The 20,911-nt window shown below is 44.4% G+C and overlaps 1 protein-coding gene and 2 non-coding genes across 3 annotated transcripts in view; 2 read left to right on the top strand and 1 right to left on the bottom strand.

Moving 5' to 3' along the window:
• LOC137313831 (zinc finger protein 79-like) overlaps nucleotides 1-20,911 on the bottom strand; it is a 172,404-nt gene that overhangs the window by 130,553 nt on the left and 20,940 nt on the right. The window lies entirely within an intron of this gene.
• On the top strand, nucleotides 2,563-2,634 carry trnaa-ugc (transfer RNA alanine (anticodon UGC)). The gene has a single exon. It is a non-coding gene; the product is annotated as a tRNA-Ala (tRNA).
• On the top strand, nucleotides 5,816-5,897 carry trnas-cga (transfer RNA serine (anticodon CGA)). The gene has a single exon. It is a non-coding gene; the product is annotated as a tRNA-Ser (tRNA).

The raw sequence follows: 20,911 nt of genomic DNA, 5'->3' as shown, positions 1-20,911 counted from the left end.
GAGTGACCTTTTAATGCAGTAACTTTGAGAAGAGCTTTAAAAGCAGAAATGAACTGCTGACACATCAACTCACGCACTTTGTGGTGTTAAAGTAAAATTTAAGCTGTTGGGTTAAAGATAAAAATGACCTTTTTGGCGACTAGTGTGTGTGTGGCTGCGGTCACTGCCCCGAGACCACACTAAAATGTGCCTTGTGCGAACCAGACTACCCATAATTAAAGCTTAAACATAACAAATGATGATTAACAAATTAATGTACTGCTAAACAAAATGGACCCTGTGAAAAGACATTAAAAAATGCTGACTGAGCACAATGAACTGATAAAAACCACAGAACCAGACTGAATAGACAAAGACCAGACTGTCTTAAGTTGATAACAGTTGTTTTAATGTGATTGGAGGTCAATTGTTGCTGTGGGGGCCTAATTGGCGAATGTGTCACTAAGCAAGGCTAATAATGTAATAGCTGCTAAATGTCTGTACTTGTAATGCATAAAAGAAGCTCAACGACCATTTCAAAGTTGAGAAGGTGACTGCGTACACTGCGGAGTGTCAAGCTCTTCTCCCAAAGCTTTGTCCAATAAACTGCATGTTGAATCTTTAAGTCTGACTCCGAGTGGTGATTTTCCCACAACTGTGGGAGAAGATTTCAAACATCAGTGTGAGTGGGAAAGCACCGAGACACACACACCCGAGTGAGAGTGTTCCAGTGCACTGACTGTGGAAAGAGCTTTAACCAGTTACACAGCCTGAGAAAACATCGCACCATTCACAGCGGGGAGAAACCGTACACGTGTTCTGTGTGTGGACGAGGCTTCAACTGATCGTCCAACCTGGAGAGACACAAGGACACCCAGACCACGGAGAAACCGTGGAAATTTGGGGACTGTGGGAAGGGATTCAATTACCCTTCAGAGCTGGAAACTCATCCACGCATTCACACTGGGGAGAGGCTGTTCACCTGCTCCGTGTGTGGGAAGGGATTCACTCAGTCATCACATGTGCTGAGACACCAGCGAGTTCACATATTACTGCAGGGGTTGGATTCTTCAGTTAATCACATCCAGGACTGAACTATGGTGTTTAGAGTCAGGAAGAACAACGTGTAAGGATTAACCCATTAACAGATAGAATTTAGTATAATTATAATCAATAGAAGTAGAACAAAATGTACTGTGAATCTATGTATCTGTAAATGTAAACTGTACTGTGTATTAATATAGAATGAACCATGTAACGTGTGTTCAATAAGAAAGTGCTGGTGGGCCGAGAAGGATGCATGATGGTTATTATAGTCAAGTTTGCAGTTAAAACTAAAAGGATGCTGACAACAGTAAAGTGGGAATGAACAGACTTAAGGGAGGAATGTGCTGTAATAGCATAATGTCTAAAAGACATGTAGATAAAGGGACTGAAGGTTCATTAAATCAAGGAGTCACTCAGGCTCAGGCCTCTCTATCTCAAGCCTCCACAAGCCAGTCAGTAGAAGTCTGTTAAAACAAACGGTTCTGTGAAGGCTGGCAATGTAAACTCTCAATAAGGTTCTGTTAAGTCTGGAACAACAAGGCACGGATGGGACCAGGAGTTATGCTTGGAATGTAACTTCTGAAGGTTGAGAGACATGAATAATGGTCAGGCTGAGAGATGTGGATGTGAGAGTGAACTGCTCATAAACTGAAAAAGGGGATAAGAAGAGACCTCAAAAGCTGAGGAAGGCGCACAAGATTCTGGCAAGGAAGAAGAGAACTTTTCAGTCAACAGATCACAGCAAGAGAGAGAGAGAGAGACCGCACCGTAGACACTTGGAGGGATAGTTACATAATATAAATTGATTATTTCTCCAGTAAAATGCAGAGTGGAGGATAGTTACATAATATAAATTGATTATTTTTCCAGTAAAATGCAGTGAGCGGAGTGCACACCCACCACGGGTGGCCTCATAAAATGAGGACAATCAGTTCTTCTTTCCTTGGTGAGAGGTTTCTTTAATCTGGGGATTTAGTTCAGTGGTCGAGCGCATGTTTCGCATGTGTTGAGGTCCTGGGTTCAACTCCCAGCATCTCCCTAAATAATTTTTCACCAGAATTACCCACGGAAAGTTGAATGACGCTTTTTGAGCTCAGCGAGTTTCAACTTCTGAGACTCCACAAGCATTAAATTGTCCCGGAGCGGGACTTCATCTCTCGGTCCCCTCAACAGCTCAACTCAAAGCAGCCGCCGACTGAGGGGAATGTGTGACGGTGCAATATCGAGCGAGCAGTCCCAGCTCTTGTTCCTGTTTGACGCTCTGTCATTCTTCCATCTCACTTTATGATTCAGAGGTTGGATTTCAGCCTTGTCACTGACCATTAGCGATTGGGTTTTTTTTATTTCCGCAGACTTTTTTTTTGGAAAGTTCAAAGTAAAGAGGAGCAGAAACCCCGTGAACTGAAGCAGAGGTTGAACATTGTGAACACGTGGGACCGCTGGGCATCTCGATGTCCTGGAGAGACGGAGCAGAAAGCTCACGGCTTCACTTCTAAAGTGTCTGCTTGTTTATTTCTCAGGTACCTTTTGACCCGTGGGGATGTAGCTCAGTGGAAGAGCGCATGCTTTGCATGTATGAGGTCCCGGGTTCAATCCCCGGTGTCTCCAAACAAGTTACATTTCAAATTTTGGATTCAACTGTGAGAATATCATCTGAGACTCGCCTCACATTTCCACACAAGGAGAGACAAGAGTTTCTTCACCTCGCGAAAAACCGAACGCTCCGCACAGAATATCATTCAATGGGAGAGCGCCCATGATGGTTGAACAGCTTGCCCAGTGATCGATTATTTCCAGTTTCACAGATTGGGGGGAAGTGGCGGACCGGCTCAGGGCCGTTCTGTATTACTCTCAGTGACCGAGAGTTTCACTCCGATTGAAATAAACTGGGACTGTTGCTGCCTGATATTAATCCTACACGTTCCCAGCAAATACATTGACTCCCACTTTCCTCCCCCGTTTCTCCAGGATTGGTTTGAGGAATCCTCCCTCCAGTTTCGGAGTCAAACGTTACTTTATCAGTAAGGGAGCCAAGAATGAACAGAACCCATTGGCTCATTCCACAGCCGCTCACTTTATCTCTGAAAGACTCTTTCCCATCAAAAGAGCCCGAGAGAAACAGCAGGGATGGAAACCTCGAGTTTCATAGTTGGAGATTGTAAAGTCAGTCTGGATTCCAGCGTTAGGCACTGGTGGAATCCCATCTGTTTCCCATTCTGGTGCCTGTTCCTGCACTGCCTGTGGAGCCCATTCCCTCTGACCTTTCCCCCAGACCCACTTCCTTTGCTCAGACAGGCGGGAATGGAGAGATCACGGCCCCCGGGGGAAGGGAGCAAAGAGCAGCCTCGTTACAGCAGCTCATCGCTCCGGGACCGTGTCCGCAGATGGGCTCAGAGATCGGCATTGAGTCCGGGGGAAGGGCAGGGGGAGTCCGGGGGCTATTTGTAAGAGGCGGAGTGGATCAGGAACTGGTCCCGGAACATGGAGTGAGAGGGGGGAAGGGAGAGGTCATTCTCGGGCTGTGTGTGGACAGGGTGTGTCCAGGGGAAGGGAGAGAGAATGGGAAGAACCTGCTATTAAAACCATTGCTGCTTTCTCTCCCCAAACCAGGAGTGAATGGTCCTGGTTTAGTTCCAGTCTCACCCTGTTTATTGTTATTGGACAGTGAAGAGTGGAAACAGAGCCGGACAGTAAGGATGTGGGGAGTTATACAAAGAGCATCTATTGCAGGCACCAGGTGAGAAGTGTGAAGGACACAATTTAAACAGCGGCTGTTTGGTTTCGGTTGAACGGTTAGTCCCATGGGAGAGGGGATTAGAAACCTGACCTGGACAAAGGTCCCTGCCCCATCGGGTAGTCCCATTCATGGATCAGTGCAGGGGTTGGGTTGTGTCTGGATGTCACTAAATTGTTGTAAAACAGCCCAACACACCTGGTGTGCAGAAGCTGAGTGCTGCAGTGGAGTCAGACACTGACACTGTTTGTATCACTGGTTTTCATTTGTGGATATTCAAAATGATCATTAGCAGAGATATTAAACTGATCTCTATTCTATTTTCAACCTCACCGTTTCTTGGGTTACAAGAGATCATTTTTCTTCCTACAGGCGAATCCTTGAATGATCCAGAATGAATGTGATGTTTCCTCCACCCGAGGCACAAGGAGGAGTGCAGCCAGCTCCTTCTCACACACAGGAGGTACATTATCACCCACAGAGCACAGAGACACAGACAGGTCATCAGTTCCACAGTCTCAGACAGCAGAAGTAGTCAGTCCCACACTGATCCCAAGTTCCAGAGACACACTTTCAATCCAACATTCAAACAGAGCGGGTGAGGCAGACACTGTTCCATTTGCCCCGAACTCAGTCCCGCTGACAGGTAGATACAAAAATCCCAGTCCAAAATCACACTCTCAGATTGAAAGGCACTGTGTCAATCTCACAATAGGGCAACATAGCTACGAATTAAATACCAGAGAGAAATCACACATGGTATCCGATTGAAAGGGACAGAATGAATCCCAATAATGTACCCGAGATTCCAATTGAATACTCGCCCAGAACTCTCTCACACATGACTTTAATACATGCAATATCCATTCGAAAAGTGTACCATTTGCTACAAATTGCATACAAATCCAAACCTCATGTACAGTATCGATTGAGAAATACTGAAAGATAGTAAACCTGAGAAACAAATTGGATTCCAGTTCAGAATGCACTCGTAGAATGAAATTTAAAGATCGAGTATCAATTCTATTAGTGCAGACTGAGATACACATTATATACCAGTCCAAAAATCTCATACAATATTAGGCTGAAAGATACAGTATCAATTCCATTTCTACAGACTGATCTACACATTACAAACCAATTGAAAAATGTTCCCTTATCCGTTTGAAAGATTCATTATCATCCACAATAGTACTCACAGAGATACAGATTTAATACCAAAAAGCACACAAATTATCTGATTAAAACCTCCAACATTAAATCCTAAAGTTCGTCCATATTTACAAATTAAATAAGGAGTAAAACTCTTCAAACATTAAGATATTAAAGCTAAAGTATTGAACGCAATAATGTAATCTGAAAGAATAATTACGTACAGACACAGAATGAATCCAACACTCAGATACAGAAGGAATCCCAAACTCACATACAGTACTAGAGACTGACAGACACAGAGTTAATCCCACACTCTCATCAAGTACCAGGGACTGATAGGTACAGTATGAATCCCACATTAACATGCAGTATGAGTAACTGCACATTTAGGATGAATTCAACTCCCACATACAGTACTGGGGACTGTATATACAGAATGAGTCCCACACTCACATGGAGAAACAGAGACTGACAGATACCGAAAGAATCCCACACTAACACACAGTATGAGAGACTGCATATAAAGAATGAATCACAAACTCTCACACACACTGCTGACAAGATAGAGAATCAATCCCAAGTTCACACACAGTATCAGTGAGTGACAGATACAGAATGAATCCCACACTCACACACAGTACCAGAGACTGAGAGATACAGAATGAATCCCACTAAACTATCAGGGAATAAGCACAGACCAGGGATCAGGGCCTTTACCCAGTAAACTATCAGAGAGTCAGCACAGACCAGGGATCAGGGCCTTTACCCAGTAAACTATCAGAGAGTCAGCACAGACCAGGGATCAGGGCCTTTCACCTGTCGGAGAGAACATTGTATCACAGATCGCTTGTGATAAACCTACACATTCTGATTTACAGCCGTGCATAACAGACGTTTGTAGCTGCGATGGCCGAGTGGTTAAGGCTTTGGACTCGAAATCCACTGGGGTTTTCCTGCGTACGTTCGAATCCTGCTCGCAGCGCTACTTCTTAAAGGTTTGTTTACTGCTCAAATAACGATGAACTGGAGTTGACGAACCGCATTCCCTCTCTCAGAGAGACTCTCTAGCGCGGCTCATGCTTTTAATTCGGAGCCCAATGGTCTCTTGCAAAATTGCAAGACACGTGAAGGAATCTCTCCCAAGCTCCATCTTAAATTCTGCCCGTTCGCAGAACTTGACATTGATCCTATTTCTTCCTGTACTTTGATCCCACCTTGTCTCTGTCTCTGACTCTCTGTGTTTTTCCCTCATGGACTTCTCAGGCTTCGTTGAACGGCCACGGATGATCGAACCTGGAACACCGGCAGTGAAGGGTAAAGATGGAAAGACTGAGACGGTGGGAGAAGCAAAGGTGCAACCCAGCTGATGAATTCGTAACTAATGTCCACACATTTATGTCTCTTCACCCTCACAGTGAAACATCAGCAATTTGAGTCCAGTCCACTTCTGGTAGAGTGGATAATATGCAGATGTTGAGACCGACAATCGAACCGTTGCCGTGGTGATGAAAGCTCCGAATCCTAAACACTGGACCACAAGGTAACGCTGAAAATTCTTTGCTGTGAACAAGCAGACCAACGCGGCCTTTCCCACTCGCCCCTTTGTAATTCAGGTCATTTTCGTGTCAGACAAGCTGCTCGCACAAAATGGCATTTTCTGTTCGAACTACTATCGGGACAGAAGGTGATGTTCAGGCAATGACAGCACCAAGTGCAAGTCGGCATGGACATGGAATGGAAAGTGAGGGAAAATACTCCCACAAGCTGCTGATGGACATGTTTCCATTTCCAAAATTCACGCATCGAATCAATGCAGCTGCTGGGAAAACTGCAAGGCAACGCAGGTCTATCGGGCATCGTTTGAAGCAACTGGCAGTTTAAAGTGTCATCTCCTGCTGCTCCTGTGGGGAGTGAGGGAGCGACACTGTCGGTATCTGCCTACAGTTTGATTTTGTACAAAACTGTACAGAGAAAGAGCAAATATAGCGGGGCTGTGAGATATTCTATATTATTCATATTTGACCAGAGGAATATCCGCAGTCAGAAGCTGAAAAGAAGGGAGAGATAAGAGGCCTGAGAATAAACACAGAGCTGAATGAATCACGGAAGAGTGAAAGAAAAATAAATGTTATCAGTTCCACTTTATCTCGTGCTCAATCCTGGGAGCTCCCCGATGGACTGGTGGTTAAAATTCAGTGCTCCCATCACCGCGTGGTTCCATTCCCAGTCAGAGAATTAACTTTAACAAGAGTTATGAACTTAATAAATAATTACATGAAGCTAATTAAACCCTGTTCGTAGTTGAATGACTGTTTTAATCACCATTAATCAACCAATAACGTTCTGTTTCAGACTGAAGGAGATGCCGACATGGTTACCGAGAGACAGACAGACAAAACTTTAATAAGATTTTTGTGCTTTGCATGTGATGAAATTTCATCATTTTACAGACTGGATCTTAAGAGTGCGATTAAAAGCTCAGTGCAGCCGTTGTTAAATTTAACATTAACAGGCAATTGTCGCCGTTTATCACAGGAACGCCCGAACCGGTTCTCCGATGAAGATGAAAGTAACGCAACGGGGAACATCTGATCCAACACGAAAGGCATCGGGCTATGACAAAAATCCCCACCGTTTTGCTTTTCCAAAATAAAGGGTGTGACATTTATTCTCTGAAAATAGAAACAGTCTGGTCTCACTCACTACAGTAATCTCTCTGTCACAGTGAACCAGCTCTCCTACTGCGAGTGTGACCTCCCTTCGGGCCTTTTGGGGGCTTGTCTCAAGATGAATTGTGATTTCCGTGAAGCCAGTGTTCCATTCCTTTATATGATTCATGTGCCTGATTTCCGACCGCAGGGTAAATGGTGGAATATCAGCCCTGCTCAGCCGGCAATGATCACGGTACATTTTCTTGCAGACAAAACACACATTGAAACCCTGGAATTTTGATACGATGAATCCTGAGGAAAAATAAAATAAGGACTCGAATCATCAAACTTTTGCGCCAACCGATTGCGCCACCGAGTCAGGTGGAAAAATCATCCGCTAAATCAGTAATTCACTGAGCTAAACCTTGAGGCTGCAGTGACCAATATAACAGCTGTCTACTGTCAGTTTACTTTTACAAAATCAAGAGTTGGAGCTTGCAGGAGTGAAAATCCAACAAGCCGGTCTTCACTCTTAAAGCAGCAACTGTGAAGTTAAGAGAAACGTGCCGGAGAAATACTCGATTTCAGCGCGGTGACACTGGGCCAGAGTAAAGCTCAGTTAATATGATCGCCGAGTGGCCAGAGGGTGGATTTGGAATTCCTGAGCGACCGCACTGTGAATTTTCCAGATCTGCTTGGAGCACCAATCCCTTCAATTCATCACTTACAGGGACAATTCGATTCTCGGTTTCTTTTCCCTGAGCTTGGCGAGATCTTAAAAATTGAAAGCGACCAATATCAGAGCTAACCTCGTCACCGACATGCTCACAGATACAGAGCGGCCACACTCTGCTTCAGTGAGATGAAAGCCCAGAGCGGTTTCAAGGTCGAATGCAATGAAAGTGCAGGTCATTGAGGTGCCTTTAAATTCCTGATTCTTTGAACTGAACTTCTTCCGAAAGTGCTTGAGATTCAGGTGGAGTGATTTGGGGATTTATTTTTCCTCTTTGCAAAGTTTGAACCGCACGTCAAGATCAAAAGTCTAGGGTTAAATTAGGGATTCTCCAGGGTATGAACCTCGAATCGAGAATTATACCCCGAACTCAACGAGCCCAGAAACAAGAACGTGTTACGGACACATTCTATGAGAGGGCTGTCTGTATAATGAAAAGGCATTTTTGAAGAGACTTCCTGATCAGTTCCGTGTTGGCTCCTGCACAAAACACAAACACCATACTGTGCGTTTTTCCTTCTAAAATTCACTGAACACCATGAATTAAACAAAGGCACCGCTGGGAGTTTGAACCGAGGATCTCTTGTTTATTGAACAAGCGCTTTAACCAACTGAGCCACGGAGCCAAGTCATGGGATCATTTCCCACCTCCTCTCATTAATATCTATCAGCTACACGTCACATTCTGTTGTGAGCTCAGACTGTTTGATCTTTGTTTATTTCGCTTGCCCGTTTCCCTGTGAATCCCGATACTGCCTGCGTTTCAAGCTGTGTTTATCTTTCTGTGTCCATCAGTGCTTTGATACACGAATGAATATTTGTGCTTGTGTTTGTTACTTTAAATAAATTAGGGATGGACAATTCTCGCTCTGACACTGAAGAACGAATTGAGCAAATTTCACAGTGAAGAGTTGTTTATTGTGGTGCTGAAACTAAAAAAAATCGTAAGAGGTGCAAAAAGGGAAAACGAGAAAAACTTGTGAGTGAAATTAAGGACAACTTTCAAGGTTTTTACACGTATATTAAGAGAAAGAAGGGTGACGAAGAGTAATGTGGGCCCTTAAAGATGGATAGGGGTGATATTGTAATTGAAATTCAAGAAATGGCAGACTTGCTAAATACTCACAGAAAATCATGAGGATAATGTACCAGAGACACGAGGAAAACTGAAAATAAATCAAGGGGATTCAGTGTAAGTAAAATAATGGTATTGGAGAAAATAATTAGATTAAGATAGACAAATCTCCAGGGCCTGATGTTTACCATCCCAGGGGACGAAGGGGAATAGGTGAGGAAATTGTACATGCTTTAGTCATGATCGTTCAAAACTCTCTTGATTCAGGAATTGTTCCATGGATTGAAGAAATTGCCAATGTCATTCCATTAATTAGGAAGGGTAGGAGAGATAAAACAGGAAATTATAGACCTATTAGTCTGACATCTGTTGTGGGGAAGTTACCAGAATCTGTTATTAGGGAAAGAATGACTGAGCACTTGGATAATCCTGAATTGATCAGAGAGAGTCAGCATGGATTTGTCAAGGGTAAGTCAAGTCTAACGAAAATAGTTGACCTTTTTGAAGATGTAACTAATGTGGTGAATAATGGAGTGTCTATGGGGGTTATGTGTATATTGACTTCCAGATAAGGTTTAACATCAGAGACTTTTAACAGAAATGAGAACATGTGGAATTCAAAGCAACCCATTGACATGGGGAGGGAGTTGATTTGGAGTTGGGGACAGAGAGTAGGGTTAATAGGTATGTACTCAAATTGACAGGATTTGATTAGTGGTGTCCCCCAGGGATCTGCATAAATGAGGTAGATAAAGGAATAGAGAGCGGTATATCCAGGTTTGTCGACGACACCAAGTTTGGGTGCACAGTGAGTTGTGTAGATGGGAGCATAAAGTTACAAAGGGAAATTGATAGATTCAGTGAGTTGGTAAAACTGTGTCAGATGGAGCTTACATAGAATTACATCGAATGTACATCACAGAAACAGGCAATTCGACCCAACTAGACTATACCGGTGTTTATGCTGCAGACGAGCCTCCTCCAACCCCTCTTCATCTAACCCTATGAGCAAACCTGAATATTCCTTTCTCCTCCATGTGTTTATCTCGCTTCACCGTAAATGCATCCATGCGATTCGTCTTAACTACTCCTTGTGGGAGCGAGCTGCACATTCTAACGACTCTCTGGATCAATATGTTTCTCTTGAATGCCAGATTGGATTTATTGATGACTATTATATTCATGGCCCTAAGTTCTCACATCCCCACTCCCAAAAGTACAAACACCTTATCTACATCTGACCGATCAAACCCTTGCATAATCTTAAAGTCCTGTATCAGGTCACCCTCAGCCTTCTCTTTTCCATACAAAAGAGCCCCAGACTGTTCAAAGTTTCAATCTGGGGAAGTGTGAGACCATCCACTTTGGCCCGAAGCAAGATAAATCAGAGTATTTTCAAAATGGTGAGAAGCCAGGAACTGTGGGTGAGCAGAGATACTTCGGGAAATCAGGAAGAGTTGGCAGACAGGTGCAAAAAATAATTAAAATGGCTAATGGAATGTCGGCCTTTATCTCAAGGGAACTGGAATTCAAAAGGGTGGAAGTTATGTTAGAATTCTATAAACTCTGTTAAGGCCACATTTAGAGTACGGCATTCAGTCCTGGGCACCAGACCTCAGGAAGGATATATTGGCCTTGCAGGAGGTGCAGCGCAGAAAGACCAGAATGATACCGGGGCTAAAATGGTTACATTGTGAGGGCAAGTTGCGTGGACAAGGTTTGTATTTCCTCGTGTCTAGAGGATTAAGTGGTGATGTAATTCAGGTGTTGAAGGTGATTCAATGATCCAATGGTGGGTGTGTGAGTTGGTGCTGAATCGGTCCCCTTCAGTGAAGAGAGGGTCAGCGGGCGCCTGACAGACACGGCTCGGAACGGGACTCGCTTCTCTCCGGCGGCAGCGGCTGGTTTAGAGAGATCTCTCTGTCTGCTGCTGTTACTCCGCCTCCCGCACTCTGGGAGAACCGCGGAGGTCGGTCCTCATTTTTCTCTTATGGATCCGGCTCCATCCGTTTACTGTTGACGGGAGTGCGTCTGATACCAAGTCAGTCAGAAGCGGGTGCAAATCACAACATCGGCACAGGCCCAAGGACTGGGGACTGGTTTGATATTGGGTCCTTTTTAAGGGATAGGCTGTAGAATGTTTGTATAATAATAATGATCAGAAGTAACTTTGAAACAATGAAGTTTTTTTCAGTTATTTCCCATTTCCACCCTCACCAGTTTTATACAGTAACAGGTAACAATGTTTGAGGGATGTGATGTCCAGTGTTGGTGGAATCAGTGTAATTTAACTTGATACATTGAAGAATCTCTTGTCTATCCCAGGCTCTTACCTGAGGTTTAGACCCTCACCTGGTTTAAAATCGGTCACTCACTGATATAAATAAACCAGTAACAATCCCGAAACCTCAGCGGGGATATTTGTTCCGATACTTAATGACGGTCCCAATTTCCACTGAAATTCTCAATCAGCAAATCCCAGAGGCTGTTTCGGGTTTGACAAACTGTGAAACAGATTGTTTTAAAAGCCGGAAAGAGGGAAAAACTGGTGGTTGATATGAAGTGTTATACATTATCTCTTTCTGTTTCAGATTTACAATTTCTCTTTGTGTGTTACTGACAGGAGAGGCTATAACGGAGCCCAGTGACTGGGTAACGAGCTGCACTGAGTCATTGGCCTGTGTTACAGACCGGCTCGTTGGACCTGCTCATTTCGTGAACTCGCTGGTGTCTCAGCACGTGTGATGACTGAGTGAATCCCTTCCCACACACGGAGCAGGTGAACAGTCTCTCAACCAATGGGCATGCGTTGATGTGTCAGCAGTTCATTTCTGCTTTTAAGCTCTTCTCACAGTCACTGCATGAAAAGGTCACTCAATAGTGTCAACAAGTTAATGTTTCAGAAGGTGGGATGATCGAGTGAATCTCTTCCCACACACGGAGCAGGTGAAAAGTCTCTCCCCAGTGTGAGTGCGTCAATGTCTCAGCAGTTTGTTTCTGATTTTAAATCTCTTCCCACAGTCAGAACATTTAAAGGTCTCTCAGTGTGAACTCGGTGGTGTTTCAGCAGGGTGGATGACCAAGTGAATCCCTTCCCACACACTGAGCAGGTGAACGGCCCCTCCCCAGTGTGAGTGCGTTGGTGTGTCAGCAGATTAAATTTGCTTTTATACCTCTTCTCACAGTCAGAACATTTAAAAGGTCTCTCATCGGAGTGAACTCGCTGGTGTGTCAGCAGGGTGGATGAATGAGCGAATCCCTTCCCACACATGGAGCAGGTGAACGGCCTCTCCCCAGTGTGAACTCGCTGGTGTTTCAGCAGGTTCGATGAATGAGCGAATCCCTTCCCACACACGGAGCAGGTGAACGGCCTCTTCCCAGTGTGAACTCGCTGGTGTGACCGAAAGTGTGATGACTGAGTGAATCCCTTCCCACACACGGAGCAGGTGAACGGCCTCTCCCCAGTGTGAGTGCGTTGGTGTTTCAGCAGTTCAATTTTGCTTTTAAAGCTCTTCTCACAGTCAGAACATTTAAAAGGTCTCTCATCAGTGTGAACTCGCTGGTGTGTCAGCAGGTTGGATGACTGAGTGAATCCCTTCCCACACATGGAGCAGGAGAACGGCCTCTCCCCATTGTGAACTCGCTGGTGTGTCAGCAAGGTGGATGAATGACCGAATCCCTTCCCACACACTGAGCAAGTGAACGGCCTCTTCCCAGTGTGAACTCGCTGGTGTGACAGAAAGTGTGATGACCGAGTGAATCCCTTCCCACACACGGAGCAGGTGAACGGCCTCTCCCCAGTGTGAGTGCGTTGGTGTTCCAGCAGATTCCTTTTGCATTTAAACCTCTTCTCACAGTCAGAACATTTAAAAGGTCTCTCATCAGTGTGAACTCGCTGGTGTGTCAGGAGGCCGGATGACTGAGTGAATCTCTTCCCACACATGGAGCAGGTGAACGGCCTCTCCCCAGTGTGATGGCGTCGATGAGTATCCAGCTCTGAAGGGTAATTGAATCCCTTCCCACAGTCCCCACATTTCCACTGTTTCTCCATGGTCTGGGTGTCCTTGTGTCTCTCCAGGTTGGACGATCAGTTGAAGCCTCGTCCACACACAGAACACGTGTACGGTTTCTCCCCGCTGTGAATGGTGTGATGTTTTTTCAGGCTGTGTAACTGGTTAAAGCTCTTTCCACAGTCAGTGCACTGGAACACTCTCACTCGGGTGTGTGTGTCTCGGTGCTTTTCCACTCACACTGATGTTTGAAATCTTCTGCCACGGATAGAACAGACAAACATTTCTCCTTCCACATTCAAAGGCCGATGATATTCAGGTCCTGATGAATCGAGTGACTCTGTCAGATCTTGACGTGATCTTTGGTTTGAGTTTCCCTCTGTAAATCCTCCCCTGTAAAAGGAGTTGAAAAAAGTTATCACTGTAAGTACAGGATAGAAATTCAGATCAGATAACTCTACTTTCTGCGGAACATTATTTCCTCTCTCATTACTCAAAGCTGAAAATCCCCTGTCCCACACACTCTCCCTCCTCCCTGTGCTGAAATCCAAACCCATCGCATCATCTTTCAGTGGCCCTAAACCGTGATTGAAAGGGTGAGAGAGTGAGTGTGAGAGAGTGAGTGTGAGAGAGAGAGTGTGAGAGAGAGAGAGTGTGAGAGAGAGAGTGTGTGAGAGAGAGAGTGTGTGAGAGAGAGAGTGTGAGAGAGAGAGAGTGTGAGAGAGAGAGAGTGTGAGAGAGAGAGTGTGAGAGAGAGAGTGTGAGAGAGAGACAGTGAGAGAGAGAGACAGAGAGAGACAGTGAGAGAGAGACAGTGTGAGAGAGTGAATGTGAGTGCAGCAGTGGGCTCGGTGTGGAGAATGAAGTGGGGCAGGTGGAGCATGTTTCATTGGGGCAGCAGTGATCATAATCTCATTCGGTTCAGAACAGTTATGGAAAAGGACAGGGGACAGTCAAATGTGAAAATTCTGAACTGGATGAGGGCGAATTTCATGAGTTAAAAAGGGATCTTCTCCGTGTGGATTGGAATCAAAAATTGGCAGGCAGAACAGTAATTGAACAATGGGAGGCCTTCAAGGAGGAGTGGGTTTGGGTACAGAGTAGACAGATTCCCACGAGGAGGAAAGAAACAGCATCCAAAGCTCGAGCTCCCTGGATGACTGAAGATGCAGAGATCACCATTTCTCCTTCATTTACAGATGCTCCCTGACCGAACAACATTTCTAATTCATTTACAGACGCTCCCTGACCGATCACCATTTCTCCTTCATTTACAGACACTCCCTGACCGATCACCATTTTCCTTCATTTACAGACGCTCCCTGACCGATCTCCATTTCTCCTTCATTTGCAGACGCTCCCTGACCGATCATCATTTCTACTTCATTTACAGACGCTCCCTGACCGATCACCATTTCTCCTTCATTTACAGACGCTCCCTGATTCGATGAGTCACGAGGTTTGACGCTGACACTGCGCATGCTCGGAGGCCGCGGGCCGTGTGTTGAGTTTCGGGTCTGATCTAAACCGGAGCCCCCGGAGTGTAGAGAGAGAGAGGAGAATGTTCACTGTTTGATATTCGGGCCCGGGGCCGCACTCGGGGTTTGTGAAGCCCCCGCCCCCTCCCCCGGGGTTTATTAACCCGCTCCCCCCGCCCATCTCTCACCTGTTGCCGACACGATCTCGGCCTCACTCCCCGCCCGCCGCGCATGCTCAGCTCACACTGCCCGGGTGATTGACGGGAGCTCCGGACCAATAGGAAGAGCGGAGAGGGGCTGGAGGACCGAGCGGGCGGTTGGTCCTCCAACCAATGGCAGTGGGGGATGGGCGGGACTTGCGGCACCGAGTGGGCGGGGCTGAGCCCGGATCTCCCTCATTGGCTGAAACTCTGCATCAATTTTAAACCTGATTGATGTCAAACTCGAGGGAAAAAACTGGACTTTAATAAAGGACAAAGAGGAGGGAATATTGGAGGGAATAACACAGTGTAGGGATAAAATGGATTAATTCAGGACAGACAGCAGGGAATATTGGAGGAAATAACACAGTGTAGGGATAAAATGGATTAATTCAGGACAGACAGCAGGGAATATTGGAGGGAATAACACAGTGTAGGGATAAAATGGATTAATTCAGGACAGACAGCAGGGAATATTGGAGGGAATAACACAGTGTAGGGATAAAATGGATTAATTCAGGACAGACAGCAGGGATTATTGGAGGGAATAACACAGTGTAGGGATAAAATGGATTAATTCAGGACAGACAGCAGGGATTATTGGAGGGAATAACACAGTGTAGGGATAAAATGGATTAATTCAGGACAGACAGCAGGGATTATTGGAGGGAATAACACAGTGTAGGGATAAAATGGATTAATTCAGGACAGACAACAGGGAATATTGGAGGGAATAACACAGTGTAGGGATAAAATGGATTAATTCAGGACAGACAGCAGGGATTATTGGAGGAAATAACACAGTGCAGGGATAAAATGGATTAATTCAGGACAGACAGCAGGGATTATTGGAGGAAATAACACAGTGCAGGGATAAAATGGATTAATTCAGGACAGACAGCAGGGAATATTGGAGGAAATAACACAGTGTAGGGATAAAATGGATTAATTCAGGACAGACAGCAGGGATTATTGGAGGAAATAACACAGTGTAGGGATAAAATGGATTAATTCAGGACAGACAGCAGGGATTATTGGAGGAAATAACACAGTGTAGGGATAAAATGGATTAATTCAGGATAGACAGCAGGGAATATTGGAGGAAATAACACAGTGTAGGGATAAAATGGATTAATTCAGGACAGACAGCAGGGATTATTGGAGGAAATAACACAGTGTGGGGATAAAATGGATTAATTCAGGACAGACAGCAGGGAATATTGGAGGAAATAACACAGTGTAGGGATAAAATGGATTAATTCAGGACAGACAGCAGGGATTATTGGAGGAAATAACACAGTGTAGGGATAAAATGGATTAATTCAGGACAGAAAGCAGGGATTATTGGAGGAAATAACACAGTGTAGGGATAAAATGGATTAATTCAGGACAGACAGCAGGGATTATTGGAGGAAATAACACAGTGTAGGGATAAAATGGATTAATTCAGGACAGACAGCAGGGATTATTGGAGGAAATAACACAGTGCAGGGATAAAATGGATTAATTCAGGACAGACAGCAGGGAATATTGGAGTAAATAACACAGTGTAGGGATAAAATGGATTAATTCAGGACAGACAGCAGGGATTATTGGAGGAAATAACACAGTGTAGGAATAAAATGGATTAATTCAGGACAGACAGCAGGGATTATTGGAGGAAATAACACAGTGTAGGGATAAAATGGATTAATTCAGGACAGACAGCAGGGATTATTGGAGGAAATAACACAGTGTAGGGATAAAATGGATTAATTGAGGACAGACAGCAGGGATTATTGGAGGAAATAACACAGTGTAGGGATAAAATGGATTAATTCAGGACAGACAGCAGGGATTATTGGAGGAAATAACACAGTGTAGGGATAAAATGGATTAATTCAGGACAGACAGCAGAGATTATTGGAGGAAATAACACAGTGTAGGGATAAAATGGATTAATTCAGGACAGACAGCAGGGATTATTGGAGGAAATAACACAGTGTAGGGATAAAATGGATTAATTCAGGTCAGACAGCAGGGATTATTGGAGGAAATAACACAGTGTAGGGATAAAATGGATTAATTGAGGACAGACAGCAGGGATTATTGGAGGAAATAACACAGTGTAGGGATAAAATGGATTAATTCAGGACAGACAGCAGGGATTATTGGAGGAAATAGCACAGTGTAGGGATAAAATGGATTAATTCAGGACAGACAGCAGGGAATATTGGAGGAAATAACACAGTGTAAGGATGAAATGGATTAATTCAGGCCAGACAGCAGGGAATATTGGAGGGAATAACACAGTGTAGGGATAAAATGGATTAATTCAGGACAGACAGCAGGGATTATTGGAGGAAATAACACAGTGTAGGGATAAAATGGATTAATTCAGGACAGACAGCAGGGAATATTGGAGGGAATAACACAGTGTAGGGATAAAATGGATTAATTCAGGACAGACAGCAGGGATTATTGGAGGAAATAACACAGTGTAAGGATGAAATGGATTAATTCAGGACAGACAGCAGGGATTATTGGAGGAAATAACACCGTGTAGGGATAAAATGGATTAATTCAGGACAGACAGCAGGGAATATTGGAGGGAATAACACAGTGTAGGGATAAAATGGATTAATTCAGGACAGACAGCAGGGATTATTGGAGGAAATAACACAGTGTAGGGATAAAATGGATTAATTCAGGACAGACAGCAGGGATTATTGGAGGAAATAACACCGTGTTGGGATAAAATGGATTAATTCAGGACAGACAGCAGGGATTATTGGAGGAAATAACACAGTGTAGGGATAAAATGGATTAATTCAGGACAGACAGCAGGGATTATTGGAGGAAATAACACAGTGTCGGGATAAAATGGATTAATTCAGGACAGACAGCAGGGATTATTGGAGGGAATAACACAGTGCAGGGATAAAATTGATTAAATGAGGACAGACAGCAGGGATTATTGGAGGAAATAACACAGTGTAGGGATAAAATGGATTAATTCAGGACAGACAGCAGGGATTATTGGAGGAAATAACACAGTGTGGGGATAAAATGGATTAATTCAGGACAGACAGCAGGGATTATTGGAGGGAATAACACAGTGTAGGGATAAAATGGATTAATTCAGGACAGACAGCAGGGATTATTGGAGGAAATAACACAGTGTAGGGATAAAATGGATTAATTCAGGACACACAGCAGGGATTATTGGAGGAAATCACACAGTGTATGGAAAAAATGCAATGGATGTTGTGAAGATGGATTGTTAAAAAGTGTTTGATCAGATGCCGGACAGGAGGCTTGTTGATCAGATTGAAGCTCACGGTATTACAGGGAGTGGGTCAGTGTGGATGTGAAGTTTGATAAAGGGCAGAGTATTGGTTAATGGATGTTTTTCAGACTGTGGGGATTTAAACAGTGGTGTCCCCCAGGGGCAGTGTTGGGACCATTGCTCTTCTCAATATCGAGCAATGACCTGGGCTTGGGTACAAGGGCATAAGATCAACATTTCCTGACAACACCAAGATCGGGAGCATTAAGAACTGTGAAGAGGAATGTTAGCAACTTCAGTGTGACATCGGAACATTAGGAACAGGAGTCGGACATTCAGCCCATCGATCCTGTTCCACCATTCAGTGAGATTGGTGTCAGTGACTGTGAGATTGGTTTATATCAGACAGGAGGAGATTGGTGTCAGTGACTGTGGGGTTGGTTTATATCAGACAGGAGGAGATTGGTATCAGTGACTGTGGGGTTGGTTTATATCAGAGTGGAGGAGATTGGTGTCGGTGACTGTGGGGTTGGTTTATATCAGACAGGAGGAGATTGGTGTCAGTGACTGTGGGGTTGGTTTATATCAGACAGGAGGAGATTGGTGTCGGTGACTGTGGGGTTGGTTTATATCAGACAGGAGGAGATTGGTGTCGGTGACTGTGGGGTTGGTTTATATCAGAGTGGAGGAGATTGGTGTCAGTGACTGTGGGATTGGTTTATATCAGACAGGAGGAGATTGGTGTCGGTGACTGTGGGGTTGGTTTATATCAGACAGGAGGAGATTGGTGTCAGTGACTGTGGGGTTGGTTTATATCAGAGTGGAGGAGATTGGTGTCAGTGACTTGTTTCAGGAACTGGAATTCGTGATTTAGCCCCTGAAGCCCACTCCGCCGTTCAATTGGATCAGGACTAATCTGTTCCACAACTCCATTTACTCTTCTTTGCTCCATGTCCCTTTCAACCCTCACACAACACAAATCTATCGATCTCAATATTGAAAATTTTAATGACCCCCAGCATCCACAGCCTTTCGGGGAGTTGAGCTTGAGATTTCCACCACCCTTTGTGTGAAAAATTGCCATCTTATTTTGCTCATAAATGACCCTGCTCTAATTTTAACATTACCAAGAAGGTTGCAGATGGAGCATAATGTGGGGAAATGTGAAATTTTTCAATTTGGTCGGAGGAATAGAAAAGCAGAATATTTTTTGAACAGGTGAGAGACTAAGAAATGTTGGTTGTTCAGAGAGATTTGTGTGTCCTTGTACACGGATCACAGAAAGTTAATATGCAGGTGCAGCAAACAATTAGGAAAGCAAATCGTATGTTGGCCTTTATTGCAAGGGGGTTGGAGTATAAGAGTAAGGAAGTCTTGCTGCAATTATATCGGGCTTTGGTGAGACCACACCTGGAGTACTGTGTACAGTTTTGGTCTCCTTACCTGAGTAAGGATATACTTGCCTTAGAGGGGGTGCAACAAAGGTTCACTAGATTGATTCCTGGGATGAGAGGGTTCTTGTTTGAGGAGAGAATGAGCAGAATGGCCCGATATTCTCTGGAGTTTAGAAGAATGAGAGGTGATCTCATTGAAACGTCTAAAATTCTTGGAGGGCTTGACAGGATAGATGCTGAGAGGCTGTTTCCCCTGGCTGGAGAGTCTAGAACTCGGGGGCATAGTCTCAGGATAAGGGATCGGCCATTTAGGACTGAGATGAAGAAAAAATTATTCATTCAGAGGGTGGTGAATATTTGGAATTCTCTACCCCAGAGGGCTGTGGATGCTCAGTCATTGAGTGCATTCAAGAATGAGATCGAGAGATTTTTGGACACCGAGGGAATCAAGGAATCGGGCAGGAAAGTGGAGTGAAGGTAGAAGATCAGCCATGTTCTGACTGAATGGCAGAGCAGGCTCGAGGGGCCGTATGGCCCACTCCTGCTCCTATTTCTTATGCCTCTTGTTCTGGATTCCCCTCCAGAAGAAATCATTTCTCTGTATCGACCTTATTGAATCATTTTATTATTTTAAACACCTCGATGAGGTCACATCCCAATGTTCTAAACTCATGGGAATAAAAACCAAGTTTATGCCACCTATCCTCATAATTTAACCCTTTTAACCCCGGCATCATTCTGGTGAATCTGCACTGCACCTTTTCTAAGGCCGATTTATCTCTCCCTCGGTTCGGTGCCCAGTTCTCCAGGTGGGGTCTGACCAAGGTTCATTACAACTGAAGCATCACTTCTGTATTCCAACCCCACTCGAGATAAAGGTCAACATTCAATTAGACTTGTTGATTATTGTCAAGATTTGTAAGGAATTTGCAAAGGATTCGAAGGGATCTTAGAGTTGGGATTTTTCTTTATTCTGTCCACTCAAGGAGATGATAACAGACTGACTCCTTTGAATTTAGTGCTGGATTATTGGGCCTTGATGTGTTTACTTGTTTGTATTTTGTTAAATACATTTGCTGAGTGTATTTAAATTGAAGACGAGATTCCCAGGCCTGATGCTCCATTCACACATCGAAGGTGAGAGAGATGCTGTGGGACACACGATAAGTCCAGTCGCTGAAAGTGAT

The sequence above is a fragment of the Heptranchias perlo genome, unplaced genomic scaffold (assembly GCF_035084215.1).
Source record: "Heptranchias perlo isolate sHepPer1 unplaced genomic scaffold, sHepPer1.hap1 HAP1_SCAFFOLD_487, whole genome shotgun sequence".
In the NCBI taxonomy this organism is placed as follows: Eukaryota; Metazoa; Chordata; class Chondrichthyes; order Hexanchiformes; family Hexanchidae; genus Heptranchias; species Heptranchias perlo.
This window is presented reverse-complemented; position numbering and strand designations above follow the sequence as displayed.